This window comes from Eulemur rufifrons, chromosome 7 (assembly GCF_041146395.1).
Source record: "Eulemur rufifrons isolate Redbay chromosome 7, OSU_ERuf_1, whole genome shotgun sequence".
Taxonomy (NCBI): domain Eukaryota; kingdom Metazoa; phylum Chordata; class Mammalia; order Primates; family Lemuridae; genus Eulemur; species Eulemur rufifrons.
The window spans coordinates 133,230,366-133,245,551 of record NC_090989.1 but is presented as its reverse complement, the minus strand read 5'-3'; the positions used below and the strand labels follow the sequence as shown (position 1 = coordinate 133,245,551).

Sequence of the window (15,186 nt, the reverse complement as noted above, 5' to 3'; positions counted from 1 at the left end):
GCATCGTGGCACCAGCCTTGCCAGGCAGGGCAAAGAAAGAGCTCCCAGTCCTTTGTTCTGGCTGCACACATTTGACAGGCTCTCAGAACCTCAGCAGATCTTCTGGCAAGAACAGCAGAGAGCAAACCCCTCCTCCCCATTGGGTATGGGTAATGCCTCCTGGCAAAGACCTCCAGCACATTCATCTCTCTCCAGGCCCTTCTAGGGCTGCTGTGCATCTGCAGAACAGATGGGAGAGTCTGCTTGTCTGACTGTTGGCTGTTTTATTTCACTCAATAAACATTTATTGAGGATCTACTTGTGCCAAGCCCTATGCTGAGGGATGTTCCATTGATGTGTGTACAAGTGAACAAGCGTTGATCTGCCCCAAGTAACAAGTGCTGAGAGAATACCTGTGTGTGTGTGTGTGTGTGTGTGTGTTTGTCTATCACCCTAAATCACCAAAAAAACAAGAGAATGATGAAAAAGAATGGACAACCAATAGCACAATTGATCAACTTTGTCACAAGAGGAATGTCATGGTTCATCTCAGTGCTTGGCTGGGCACACAAATCACCTGGGTATCTTGTTACATTGCAGATTTGGATTCAGTATGTCTGGGGTTATGTCCTAGATTCTGCATTTCTAATAAGCTCCCAGATGATGGTAATGCTGATCATCGGAGGACCATAGAGCGATAAAAGGCTTATCTAATTTTCATGCTGATCTATTATTTTGACATTGTGTGGGCAGGCAGGAGATATAAATTTGATTCAGAGCTACATGTGCCCATGAGGGAAATAAGTATATGGAACTCACTTTATAATGGGACTACAATGTGCCAGGTACTTTGACTATGTAAATTCAATTAATTCCCACAGGTAGGTGCTGTTCCATCTCTTTTACAGGTGAGAAAACTTAAATCAGAGCAATGAAGTAACTTGTCTGGGGTCCCAGAGTTAGTAAGTACTAAAGGTAAGATTTGAAATCGTCTTCCTGTCTTTTAAAATCTATGTTCTACCTATTCCCCTAAGGGGTCTTTTCATCCATTAAGGTTTCTTCCTGTCTGGAATAGATTGTTTGCAGTGCCTCAGATTTAGAAAAGGGAGTTGCCCTCATGTGGCCCTTGACACTCAGTACAACGTAATATGTGAGTCTTCACTCAGCAGCATTGCTCAATTAATCCAATTTTTAAAAACATGGCTATCATTCAAACCGCTAGGTGAATTAAAAAAAAACAAAAAACAAAACACTGAATTAGCTGGCTTTCCCTTCCTGGTAATGACCTGACAGCGGTGAACAGGTAACAATATCTAGAAGGTGATGGATTTTTGTCATGTCAGAGCAAAGGAAATAATAATAATAAAGGCCAAGGGTGAAATTCCTTCCACTCTAAGAAGAAATACTGTGAAGACTGTTTACCAGGAGCCTTTGGCTCAGCCCCGCAGTCTCCAGAGAATGAACATATGACTATGGTTATGCAGCCCAGCCAAGTATTCAAAATATATTGGGTTTCATGGTTAAAGAATTATGTTTATTGTTTCCTCTAATCAATTTTACTTCACAAAATAAAGAGTGATATATCATTCTTAAGTTTCTCGGAAGAAAGGAGTGTCAGAAACCTTACAAATAAAGCATGTGTTAAAGAAAATGGGTATAGAGTGGGTTCTTAACAGAGGAGAGGATGTATGGCCCACTCTTTAAGTTCATAGGAAATTGTGACCTCGAAAAAGTACCCGTGATTTCTCAGGAGAACTATTACTTAACAAAATCTCCACAATAACAATGAATAATGGCCTGCCAAAGAATATAAATAGAAAAGGATTTAATATATATCCCATAGTTATGAGATTATTGGCCAAGGGAGTCTTGTGCTAATAAGATCACTACCTCAACCACCAAATCAAATTCCTCACAAAATAATATTCATATTACTGACCCTTATAAGGAAAGAAGATAATCCTCGGTAATTTGCAGCCCAATTGGCATTTATTTTTCTATAAGGGAAATAAAGAAATAAAAATGATAAAATAATTCCATTTTAAAGTAGTTTTCAATGTGCTGATCTAACTATAGCTTTGAATTTATAATGGAATTGTTTCCATGTTTCGTATCTAAATACAATGAATCTCTGATAAAACTGAAAATGAAAATAACCAGAATTATTTCCCATCATTTGCTTATTTTCATAGCTGTAGCCAGTCTTGAGCAGCTCTCAGTCTTTTCCCTCCCTACTTCATTCTATTAAACTCAGGAATGTTGCTCAATAGGAAATCGAACCAACAAAAATGGAGAATTCTTAATGCATCATTAGGCCTTTTCAGCATGAAAACAGACTGCATCAATTAAAAAAAATCCAGGATTATATTTTCTGTCTTCTGATTATTAAAACTAAAAGAGGGCCATTTCTCAATAGGTTCTTTCACATTTAATTTTATTTATTAATTCTATGTATTAATATTAAAGCTGAAGGATATAAAATTCACAAAATATATGCAAAATAAAGAAATATAAAATAATTTCTAAAATGTGGATGTTATATATTTTCTAAACCTACTGCACATCCACTAACCTTCATAGATATACAACTCCTGTTTATATTTATGAAATATGTTTTCTAATTATTTCATTAATAGTTAACCATTTTATTAGTTATTATTCGCTGTTACATTGGAGACATCCTAAAAGACTATTGGGCTTAGAATTATGTGATGAACTAAACCCCTGTTAGTCTAATTGTTTTTCTTATCTAAAATATCAGATGGAAAGAATAGTGTTCAATTTTTATATAAGGGATTGCTATAAATTTGGTTTATTTTTTTTTCCTTTAAGATCTATTTCTCAGCATGATCTTACTATCTATGGTATTTTACAGTCATCAAAACTGCAACACACCTTCTGGAATATTCTAAATTAAACAAGAATTTTCTCATTCACTACAGCAGTTTGAGTAGCAGTCACTAACCCTCCTCTAAGCAGCAGTTCTGATCAATTACAAGCACATGGCCACCTGCGATGACTGAAGACCAGGGTTTGTGTACGCATTTTTATGTACAATCTATGTTGATGTTGTCACTGGGACTATACCAGGTAAATTCCTTTTGTCTGTCATGCTTTGAAATCTTATGTAATATTTTTAGATATTTCACCTTAGGTGGGAAAAATGAGAAAATTTCCATGGAATTGTTGAAATCGAGTATGTGGTAATTAAAGTTCAAGAAAGTAAATAAGAAAACATTTAGTTTTGTTTGGTTGATGGTTTTTGTCTTTTAGAGCATCTCCTGGGATACATCTGATCTCAAGCAAAAAATATTTTAATATTTTTTCAATTAGGATGTCTTCCTGGACACTCCCTCCATACTACTGCCCCACTGATCTCCAAAATACTTTGCAAAAACCTGCATTAGGGTGTGCATCACAGTAAACTATGGTGTTTGTTTTCCCAGATAGAACATGACTTCCAACAGGTTAGGCACTGGGTGTGTGCTTTTAGTCTCCACACCTAGTATAACTGGAAAAGGATAGATGCTCAGTAGATATTCATTAAATGATTTAGAAGTGGCTATGCTGGGTGTCATCTTTACATTTGTGCTCCACGTCATCTATACTTTTGTTTCCTCTTACTTATGCTGGAGTGAAGAAAATGACCAATAGGGGCAGTAGCAGATACTAACCATTTACAATCCAAGCCTATAAAAAGCTTTTATATACATTGTCTTAGACAACACTTTCAAGCCCATAGTGAGTTAGAAAATTTGGTTTTCCATTTCATACAAAGGGAATCTAAGGCTCAGAGAACTTGGATGTATTTCATTTCCTACATTCATATGGCTTGGCTAGAATGTTGTAAAAGCAATACTTGCATCCAGGTCCTTAGGCACCAAGTCCAAAACTGTTTCTGTGCAACCATAGCAACATTCCTTGCTGGGAATTTCTGGGAAAAAGAAAACCCTTCATCTATCTCAGCTAAGGTGGCAGGGGCCAAAGAAGCAATGAAGGATCAACCAATTCCGACTCTGTCTTGTTCCTTCAAGCCCTCACCACTTCATTTAATAAGCAACAGATAAATATTAGTCCTATCTAGGCAATATTTTTAAATCCACCACATAAGAAGTAATGGTAGTTGATAAAATATGAGGTGTCCAGATCTAGAATTATGTAGGAATGATAGCAGTAATACCTAAGGGCTTCCAAGGCATCATTCCATTTAATCTTCACAACAAACTCTGAGTTAGGTGCTAATTGTTTCCATTTTGCAGATGAGAAAACCTAGCCTCAGAAAAGTCCAATAACCTTAGCAGAGGTCACTCATCTGGTGCGTGGTAGAGCCCTAAGTCAAAGTTGGATTAGTCTGAGTCACAAAGCTGTGCTGTCAGCTGTGATACCATCCTACCCCCTGCTCCCACCCAGTTGGAGACATTTTTTTAAAATTTATGAACCTCAAACTCTGTAGGATAAATTTTCTGAGCCTCTTTGTTCACTTTGATACATTGTAAAAGAAATTTTCATTTTAAATCAGTATGTACTTTAAAAGGATATCCTCTCTCACTCTCAAGACAAATGTAATTTTGTGATGCTCTGGATGTGTTTCAATTATCCAAACTGTTCCTTCCCACTCTTTCAAATTCAGTGGATAATTCATAACAATTTATCCTGATCCCTTTTGCTTGTGTAAACTTAAACCTGAAAAGTATAAATCAAGAAAAAATGTATCCTAGACACTCATATAAGGTTAAACACTCGGGAAGAGCATTATCACATTATCCTTTTTTTTTTCTTTTTTAGTATAGGTTAACAAAAGTAGACAGCTAAAGTTGCACTGTTACATCTGAAAGCGGAAGCCAAAAACTTTCTAGTCTTACTATATTGGAGTAATTTAGTATCTTTTTCAATGCCAATTCCTAAATTGAGTATTTTCCATCATATTGAATACTTTTTTACTCCAATATGCACTTTACTCAGTATGACTAAAACCATAAATTGCTAACTGGCAGCCCAAAGCCAAATTTAATCCCAAAATATATTAGGTTTTGGTGCTCCTTTTATTTTTAATTTTCATTTAGTTGTCATGCAAAAAAACCTGGAGATTTTATGCAGATTTCCAGATTCACACAAAAATCCATATTTCCAAACCCTCATTTAAAGTCAGACATTTGCCATTACTAGGCTGAAATTGCTCCAAACAAAGCAAGTTCCTGGAGCTGGGTTAGGGCTGCCCTCTTTCATGTTCTTAATCCATATTGCTGTTGCCAGATATTCTTCCTGCCTCCCTTGCCTCCTGACTCCTGAAGGCATTCGAATATTTCACCCCAGCACATGAAGCATTCTTTGTTTATTTAAGCTTATTTTTGAAGGCCACATCTCATAAAATTAAATAAGCTATTTTTGTTTTGTTTAATAGTGGAGATATTTTTAATCTACAGTGGCTTTATTACAGGATATACTAGAAGACCACCATTTTCTCCTTTGCCAAAAGTAAATAGCTTTCCAGCATAGTTGTTAGGTTATAGTTTCTGATAGTTATCAGGTTATCTGGTCTGTCTCAGTTAACAACCATATTCCCAGAGGTAGGTCTGATGGGCCCTACCCAGATGGTGAGCAAAACGTTGGTGCAGGTATCTTTCACTGTGCTGTCACTCCTGTGAATGTGTTACCTTACATGGTAAAAGAGACCTTGCAGATGTTATTAAGGTTACTAATCAGTTGACCTTCAAAAAAGTAGGTTATCCTGGATTATAGGTGGGCCCAATCTAATCACATGAGTCTTTTAAAAGCAAAAAAAAGTTATTTGGCTGCAGACAGAAGAGATGTGTTAAAAGTCAGAGAAATTTGAACTACAAGGGCTCAAACGCTGTTGGCTGGTTTTGAAGATGGATGGGACCACTAGCCAAAAAAATGCCTCTAAAAGTTGAGAATGATCCCCAGCTGACAGCCAGCAAGGAAATGGGGACCTCAGTCCTACAACCTCATGGAACTAAATTCTGCCAACAAGTTGAACAAGCCTGGGAGCAAATTCTTCCCTCGAATCAAAAGCTCAGGCTGGCTGACACCTCGGTTTTTGGCCTTCAAGACTCTAAGAAAAATATCTAGCCAAGCCTGCCTGGACTTCTAACATATAGAAACTATGAATGAGAGAGTGAATTTGTGATGTTTTAAGCCACTAAGTTTGTGTTAATTTATTAAGGCAGTGCTAGAAAACTAATACACGCCCCATGGCCACTGGTGACTCTAATGAGTAGTACCAGAAAGGCTCCGAAAGCTTTATGCACAGGGATCATTGTTTCCTCTTTGGTGTGATTTTCTCATTAATCATTTATGTTTCCAAGCCAATCGTAGTAATTTGGAGCCTGTATTAGTTTTCTATCACTGCCATAAAAAAACATAAACAGAAAATAAAGGGGTCAAAATTGGTACTGAGAAAATAGAGTAATGTGCAAATCACATGAAAGCTAAAGTTCTTCAATTTAAATTTTTCAGTATTATCTCTTTTAACTATAATATTGAATGTATTGATATATGAGGCAAGAGAAAAGCTATCTACCCTAAGTTTTACTTCTTTATTAAATTATGTATCAAAAGAAAACTACAATTGCCATTATAACAGTAAAACATTTAATATAGTTCTAAAATTAACAAACTGTATTTTTGAAATAGTATTTTAAAAGTATGCCTCACTTCACTAGTGGAAAAATCTTAAGGAAGACAAGACTATATAGTCACTCGATACAAGACTGAACTTTACTCATTTAGGTGATCTATACCATTTCCAGCAGAGGGGAGAGGTAGACAGATGACCACGTTACTCATTGTTTAATACCAGGCAAATGTGGATCTGCATTTAAGCCTACCTTGGATATTCCCTGGATAACTCAAGAGTCATTCATTCATTCAACATAGGAGGCCAATGGATAAAGTCAAAGAGGTAAACTGTATGCTGAGGTGTTCTTCACAGGATGTATCACTATCTGAAATTATAGTTTTATTTGTCTAATTTATTGCAGTATGTCTCCCAATTGAATTTAAGCTCCAAGGGGGCCAGTGAGTTTGCCGTTTTGTTCATTGATGGACATCCAGCCTTTAGATTGGTTTCTGGTACATAGTAGATAGTCATTAAATATTAATACTTATTAAATTAATGCATAAATGATGAAAAATCTAGGTCTGCCTCCAGAAGTCCTGATATAGTAACTCTTTTCCTCATTATCTCACTAAATTGTCCCTGTCCCTCTTTTCTGTAACCCTAATTTCTCCAAAGTATCTTCATTAAAACCGTTAAGTCTTCCCCTTCTGTATTTATTCAACAAACACTATTGAGCACCTTGGCAATTCCCTGGCTCCTCCAGAGTGATTCAGTCACTGGTTCATTTAACAAAGGAGGCCAAGGATGAAGTCAGAGAGATAACAAGGGGCCGGATCATAAGGAGCCTGAGGGGCCCCGGTAAGGTGTTAGGCTTTTAGTAAGAATGAGATGGGAAGCCATTGGAGGGCCCTGGCATAATAAGTATCAGATTCCGATGAACATTTTTGTAGGACAAATATCGCCACTATGCAAGGCAAGGGTGGAAACAGAATCTCCATTCAGGAAGTTGTAGAATACTGTCATGGTCTTTCCTCATGCGCTTACGTAATTCAAACTAGGTTCTTGAATAAACTTTGTTAGAAAACAAGAGTCATGTTGGAAGCCCTTATACTGATTACCCAGCACTGATTGCCAACTGTCCTCTCTTTTATACCCAGTCCGTCTCCATGTCTAGGATCATGGAGCATTGCTGCAGCAAAGAATTAAAGAGATAATCTAATTGCAATTGCCTCAGTTTACAGAAGAGGGGCTTCTGTTTTGCTCATTCCTCAGTCAGGGCTCATTTCACTTACACAATGCCATCTTATTTCTCTTCTACTCAGACACAGTGTGATACATTCACTCTCACAACAGACAAACTATACTATATTTATCCAAAAACCAAAAAGTGCACTGTATGGAGAGCATTTGCAGGGAGCTACTCAAGTTACTTCCAGAGCCTATGATGCTTAGGTCATCCCAGAGTGAAGATCCCACTAGTTTTCAGGCTTCCCCAGTAACCACATTGGAGAGAGAGTCTATGACAAGTTGCCTGTACCCTGCTTTCCTGTGAAGGATCTAACTTCAAGATCTACCCAACTAACCTCTACAATTTGAGCCCACAGGGCCTATGAATGCCACTCCAGGCACCCATCATTTCTTTGAGTTATGTCCATCCATATTAAAGCGGGTACTGTGGTGTCTGGGTATCTCTGAAGCTCACTGTCAATATGAATATGTTCATAGATGGAACCTGGGTGTTGCGGAGGAGGTGTCTCTACTACAGTGTAGAGCACCGCAGTTAAGAGGATCTGAATTGCCACTCTCATACTTTCAGTTCTGCAACCTATGCTCAAGTCATTTAACCTTGTTCAGCCTGTTTCTTCACCTAGAATATAGGCCTACCGGGAGTGAAGAATAAAGACAATAACACATATCAATAAATATTTTCATCATTTAACTCATTATTCTACTTTTCACCATTCCGGTGAAGATGGGCTTGCATCTTCCAAAACAGTACCTGAACTCAGGAAGTTATTTGCCTGTCTTTCTGCCCCTTAATTCTAGAACAGGGTAGCATTGATCCACAAAGACATTTGATCAATTCCCTTTCTTCCATCTCTTATACGTTTATTTGTGGTTACAGGGGAAACTGGTGGAAGAATTTTAAAGTTCTGGTATAAGTTTGAAGTGATGGATGCAAAGATCACCAAGTACAAAAGGCAAGGGCAGTGTGGCAGGTGAAAGCCTATAATGGTGGAAACAGGCAGGGTGAAAGCTCACACAGAGCTTCCTATTTTGTTTGTTTTTGCTTTTATAAGAACGAAAGACAACATATCAAGAAAGACAATAAAAATAATAAAGGACAGGAGAAGGGGAGAAAGAGTGAAAAGGCACAACAGAAAATGAAGAAGTAAAAAGGACAAACTGAAGAAGAAGAGAGGAACTAAATAGTAGAAGAGACAGAAGGAAGAAGGGAGAAAAGGAAAAGGAGAAAGGAAGGTTACTAGGAGGCTGGTTCCACAGCCCGATGCAATGCAAAAGTAAAATCCAGGATCAGCACAATCAGACTAACAGAATGTAAAGTGCATTTACGCTGGAACAAATCCTTCTTGTGGTCCTGTGACCCTTTTGTGAATGAAAACACCTCTATTTCTAGAAAATTGAAACTTAGATTTTTCTTGATCTTTGACTTCCAATGACATCACTAAACAATCACTTGAGTCTTGTTTACGTGATTACATTGACGTTATCACTGCCCTTTTCAGGTAAAACCTTTTACTTCACAGATGCACAGAAGTGTTCTCAAGGAGCATGCACTTAGCCCAGCTTGCTAAGAACAGTGGCCTCCCAGGGAAAAAGAAGACTGGCAAAACAAACAGTTCTGAAGTTGACACTGATGATCCTCCTCACTCAAATTATTTTGCTTTCATTTTCTATTGTTTGTCAAAAAACTGTACGCAACATTTAACATGCTTGCTACTCTGTCTCTTCATTATATTTCTATAATAGATTAGGTATTTTATTAAATATACTCTGTAGGCAAAGAGAAAAAATGGACTATTTAAGATTATGATTGCTTAAATTTACTTTCTTTAGTGGTAGAACTTTAATCTGACTTCATTTTCCTAAGATTACAAAGCAAGCATAGTACTGTATTCCAAATTTGGCAGAAGTGGAATTCCATAATTTGTTGCTTTAGCATGGGATCCACCAAGCATATTTCTCAGCCCATATAGGACTTGGATATTCAACCTCTTAGTATTAAATTAGTGAGTTACCATTGCAAGGTTAAAGGTCTTTCTTAATTGATGTCCAACCTCCTAATATTAGATTGTGTGAAACTTATTTTACATAATCTGTAAAATATAGCAAATTAGTTTAGCTATCATATCAGGACAAAAATAATAGGTGAGAGGTGATAGTGGCCTGCACACTGGGGGTTGCAAGGGAGGTGGACAGAGGAAGATAGACACAAGCAGGGGTAAGAGTCCAAAATATTTACCAACTGCTATGGCAAGAGCACTGGCCCAGCTGAACAAATGCAGACTATAAGCCCCTAACACTGGCAGGCCTACCTGTGTGTATCAGGCAAACACCTACCCTGAAATAATGTACGTGATGAAGAATTAAGAAATATGTTGAGACAAAGGGATAAATATAAGTTTCTGGACTGAGCAATTGGGTGTAGGATGTTGTCATTTCCCAAAATAAGGAAGACTAAAGAGAGAATAATTTTAGGAGGTTATTGGTAGTGGTAATATAGACTTTGATTTTGGATGTAAGAAGTTGGATATGCCTGTGAAACATTCACATGAAGAAGTTAAACAGATAGTCGAAGAGATGTTTCTGGAGCTCAGAGGTCAGGTATGGACTAGAGACATAGATTGAGTCAGCACATTGGAAAGACTTCAAACCATGAGCATGAAAGACATTACCTAAAGGGAGGGGGGAGAAGGAGATATAAGAAGAGGGCCCAGGATAGAGCCCTAAGGTTGGGAAGATCCAACCTTTATGTAGAGATGAGGTCATGAAGGAGGAGCCAACTGAGAAATAATAAAAGCCTAGCAAGGAAAACTGGGGATGTATAGTCTCACAAAAGTCATCAAAGTCATTGAAAGATGCCAACAGAAGATAACTTGTGATGGAAAAGGGACCAGTGGACTCTTTCATGTGCTCTAAGAAGTTGAGTAAGAATGCAGCTCACTGGATCTGATTACAGAGTGGTCGCTGCTGACCTCAACAGAAGTTGTTTTTGTAAGTGGTGGAGGCAGAAGCCACATTGGAGTCAGACAGACAGTAGAGTAGAGCGGAGGTGGACACAGCATATGCAGACAAGCCTCACCGGAAGTTTGACAATGACATGAAGCATTGAGAAGAGAAATGAGGTGAGGGATGCTGAGAGGTATGGGATCCAGAGTTTGTTTTTAAGGTGGAAGACATTAAAAAATATGTTGACATATAATCTTCATAACAACTCTGTGATTTAGGAAGGTGTTATTTTTCCCATTTACCAGATGAGAAAAACTTAGGCTCAGAGAGGTTAAATAACTGGATCGAGTTCACAGAGCTAATAAGAAGCAGAACTGAAAGTTGAACCCAGTCTATTTCATTCCAAAGTTCTAGGACTGACTGCCAATTCTTACATTTTATTGCATTTATTTACCCACATAACTATCTCCCTCATTTAAAAAATATTATTTTATTTTTAATTGACAAATAATCATTGTATATATTATGAGACTCACTTTCCAAGAACAGAGCCTGAGTCTAACTCATTCATGAATCCTAAGTACCTAGTATAATATCTGGTCATTAGTAATGGACACTTTAAATAAATGTATGTTGCAGAAATGAATAAAGAGTGAATTAATCAAAAGCAAAATTTGGGCTTTTAAAATAAAGAAATATATAGAACTTATCTACAAAACAATGTTATAAAGAACAATGGAAATATAGAGAAATTGGTCAGCCTCTCAAATATTTAGAATATAAAAGTGATAACACAGAAAAATAGTGATTTTGTTTAAGGATGAATATAATAATTAAACCTGCATTCAAATTGTTCTTTGTTCTCATCTCCCACTTCCCAAGTTTATAAACAGCAAACTGTTAAGAACTTGCCCCAATCTTACATAATCACCAGTCTCTACTGAAATGAACAGCTCACTTGCCACTTACTCCTTTATTTTTCTCTGTACTTAAAATACAAGGTCCTTATTCCCACATGGAATCCATTCTCAGGTAGTCCTGATTTCATTGTGCTGTTCCACATGAGACCAGCATATTTGTATGGAAAGGAAAAGGTGCATTCAATCATCGTGATATTGTGTGTGCCTGGTACTAGTAAATGGATTTTTTTAAACATTCATGTGATTGAGTGATTCCTCCCAACCCACCACACATTTTGCTCAGCTGTTTTGCTGGCATGTTACTTCAAAGCCCTTTTAATACAATTTTTAATTGTTCCTTTTATCATATGAATAAAGCAGTTTTAACAAATATCCTAAGGTTAAAGTAATGCACAACAATTTAAAAATGTAGGAACTCTGATGTTTATTTTCCTTTAAATGTTAATAACTTAAGTTTCTGCTGAAAAAATTTGTTTTGAGCTTCCTCTAATAAACTCCTTCCTTCTCACTTTCAGAAAATTTACGCTTTGAAAGTTTGAATAGGAAAAAAAACAGCTTTTCAGGTTAACAAAATTGTTTCATGATATAATGTGTAATACTTCAGTTTGGTTTGGTTAAGATTAGCTACAAAAAAAGTTTAGGGTCTGTCCATCTACTAATTACATACATATTGATAAAAGCTACTTGAGCCACATTAAATAAAATAAGGATGCCTAAAGTAGGTTAAATTTGCATTCTGATTATTTGCAGACAGCTTCTAATCCCACAAAGTTTTTTTCCTACTAGTTTTCCCCCTACTATATATATCTATATTACCTTCTAGTTTTCCCCTAGTATATCTATAAGCATCAAGGATTTTTTTCCAAAAAGGGATATACTATACAATTTAGCTATTCATTTATGCAAATGATGGTAAACAGAATTATAAAGACAGATAATAAACAGCAAATGAGGTTATTTTGTTTCACGCTTTATGTTGTCAGAGTTCTGAGCATGGTTTAGTGTTTTCTATTCATGACTTTATATTACCAAATTACTCCCTGATGGCGTCTCAGATGTGCTTTTGTCTGCAAATGAGAAGGAATAAAATACCAGGACATTAACGTTAAATTACAATCGTTAATGGTGTAAATACGAAAATAATTACTGCATCATACCATCAATTGTTATGTGTTCATTACTGAAGTTCTTGTAAAGCCTTCATTTTCTTGTTACAATTATTTTTTCCTTTATTTTTGTCTGGCTATTTTATAGCCCTGACAGTACTTTAGCAACATTCAGCAGTTACACAAGCCATTTAATCCTGCTCAAAGCTTCATTTAAACTTCATTTAGCTGCATTTTATTTGTGTATATATGCCTTTTACTTCTTTCTGACAGTTAAAAGGTACTTCCAGAGTAGGTGCTGGAAAGATGTGTCAAAGGAGACTATCTAAAACCAGCAATAAATTTCAGAGGAGGTTTCAGACTTACTTTAACATCGCTCGATAAAATACCTTTATTAAATAATCAAACTTATTGAACCCCCATCCCCCAAAATTTTAGCTTCAGGGTTTTGGGGTCCTCCTTCTCCCTTCTCCTTCTCCTTCTCCATTCTCCTCCTTCCTCCTCCTCCTCCACCTCCTCCTCCTCCTCCTCCTGTTTCTCCACCTCCTCTTCCTCTTTCTCACCTTTTAAAAAATCGACTTACAATTCTACCGCCAATCAGGCAAGATGCTTTTAAATCTCGGCTCTCTACTCCCTCCGATTCTGTTTCTTCTCCTCCGCTCCACCTCACCTGTCTTTCTCCCTCTCCTACCTCATCCCTCTTCTCTCAGTGTTCTCTCCCTAGCCGGCAGGAAAGGGACCCTCTCCAGCCACACACACACACTCCAGACGCCTGGTCCTCCGAGGGTCGTCCAAGTGCACCCTTTTGTCTGCTGCACTCCCTGACCATCACTTGGCCTCCCTCTCGCCTGCCAGTCTCCGGCGGGCAGTGGCAGGGAAACTCCCGCCGCTGTCGAGCGCTGGAAGGGGGCGGGGTGGAGGCACGGCGGGCGGTCCCGCACCGGCAGCATCCCGAGCCGCTGCACGCGCGTACACACACACACACACACACACACACACATCTTCTGTCACCTGTTCGCTTTCAAAGCCAGCTCTAGCACTGGGTAAAACTTATCCCTGGTCCCCACCCCGACCCCCACCTCCCGGAGTTCGGGTACGAGGCATCCTGTGCACAGCTTTTTCAAAATATCCAGAGCGGGGAAAGTGCACATTGGGCACACTACAATTACATATATCCCTAGTACCTCTCTCTTCTTTCTTTTTCACCTATCTTCTCTGCGATCACACACAGCCTTTTCCTGCCAACACGCGCAAACAACAAGCACCCCATCCCCACTGACAGTCCAGGCTTGGAGCCTCAGCCTTCAGGGTTCTGTCCCTGTCCGGGTCCCTCTGGCCGGCGCCGAGCCCCTAGCACTCTTTCCAACTCCTGCCATGTGCAGCCTGGCGCTGCCAGCTCCTTGGGCCCAGCCAATGCTCCAAACTTTTTCTCGCCCTTTCTCTGGCCCCACATCGTGCTCAACCTGGAGGTCCGACGCCCCAGCCCTGAGTTTAGACCCCACAGGGCAATGGGGCGAGAACCCCTGTTACCATGGACGCCGGGTCTCGAGGTCCCAGCGCTAGTGTGCGCAGAACAGCGCTGGACCCGGCAGGGATGAGACCGGAGCCCGGAAAGATCCGCTGGCAGGTGCAACTTGCCAGCGACTCCCGGGTTCACGCCCTTGGGGACGGCGGGCTTGGCCTGATGAGAACAAAGCTGGAGTCCGGGGAGACTGTCAGACGGGAGGCGCTAAGACAATAGCAATAAAGGGAACTTGGAAGACGATCGCTGCGCAAAGTTGTCTGCGAGTCCGGATGTCCTGGGATCGGTCGCGGGCTCCCGCCTGCAAACCCCCAAACCCCCAGCCCCGGGCCCCGCCGCGGTACACGCAAAACCCCCTCTCGGCAGCCGGTCCCTGGATGCATTGTAAATGCCCTGGGCGCCCAGACGCATCTTGGGGCTCCCAAGACGCTCAGGGCTTGGACAGCAGTCACTCGGCAGGAAGACCCGCCAGCGCGCTCTCCTGGCTTTACCTTTCGGCGGGCTGCCTGGGAGTCCGCGGCGCGCCGCCCGCTGGCTGTGCCCTCAGCCCCTGCCGCCGCCGCCGAGAGCAGACAGCAGGAGCCCCGCTCACTGCGCCCCGCCCCCGGGCGCCAGGCCCCGCCCCCGGGCGCCCGGTCCCGCCTCTCCACGCTGGCCCGCAACCGCACGGTGCCACCAGCGACCGCCCAGGGGGGTTTCCGCGTGAGCTGCTGCGGAGCCGGCGGCCACGGTGGTGGCTGCTGCTGCTGCTGCCGCCGCCGCCGCCGCCGCTGCTGCTGCTGCCGCTGCCCGGGCTACTGCTCTGGCCCCTGTCGCCATCACCACTGCTGCTCATGCATGCCATAGACCAGCCAGGATGTCCCAAATTGCCAAAGGGTACTCCCCCAC

The 15,186-nt window shown here is 40.1% G+C and overlaps 1 protein-coding gene across 1 annotated transcript in view; it reads right to left on the bottom strand.

Moving 5' to 3' along the window:
* The window catches only part of RARB (retinoic acid receptor beta), a 702,390-nt gene extending 687,518 nt beyond the window's left edge, over positions 1–14,872 (bottom strand). The window contains exon 1 of the mRNA XM_069475457.1: positions 14,790–14,872. The gene's annotated coding sequence lies outside the window, so the exon portion shown is untranslated. The remainder of the gene's footprint in view (positions 1–14,789) is intronic.
* Positions 14,873–15,186: the final 314 nt, after the last annotated feature.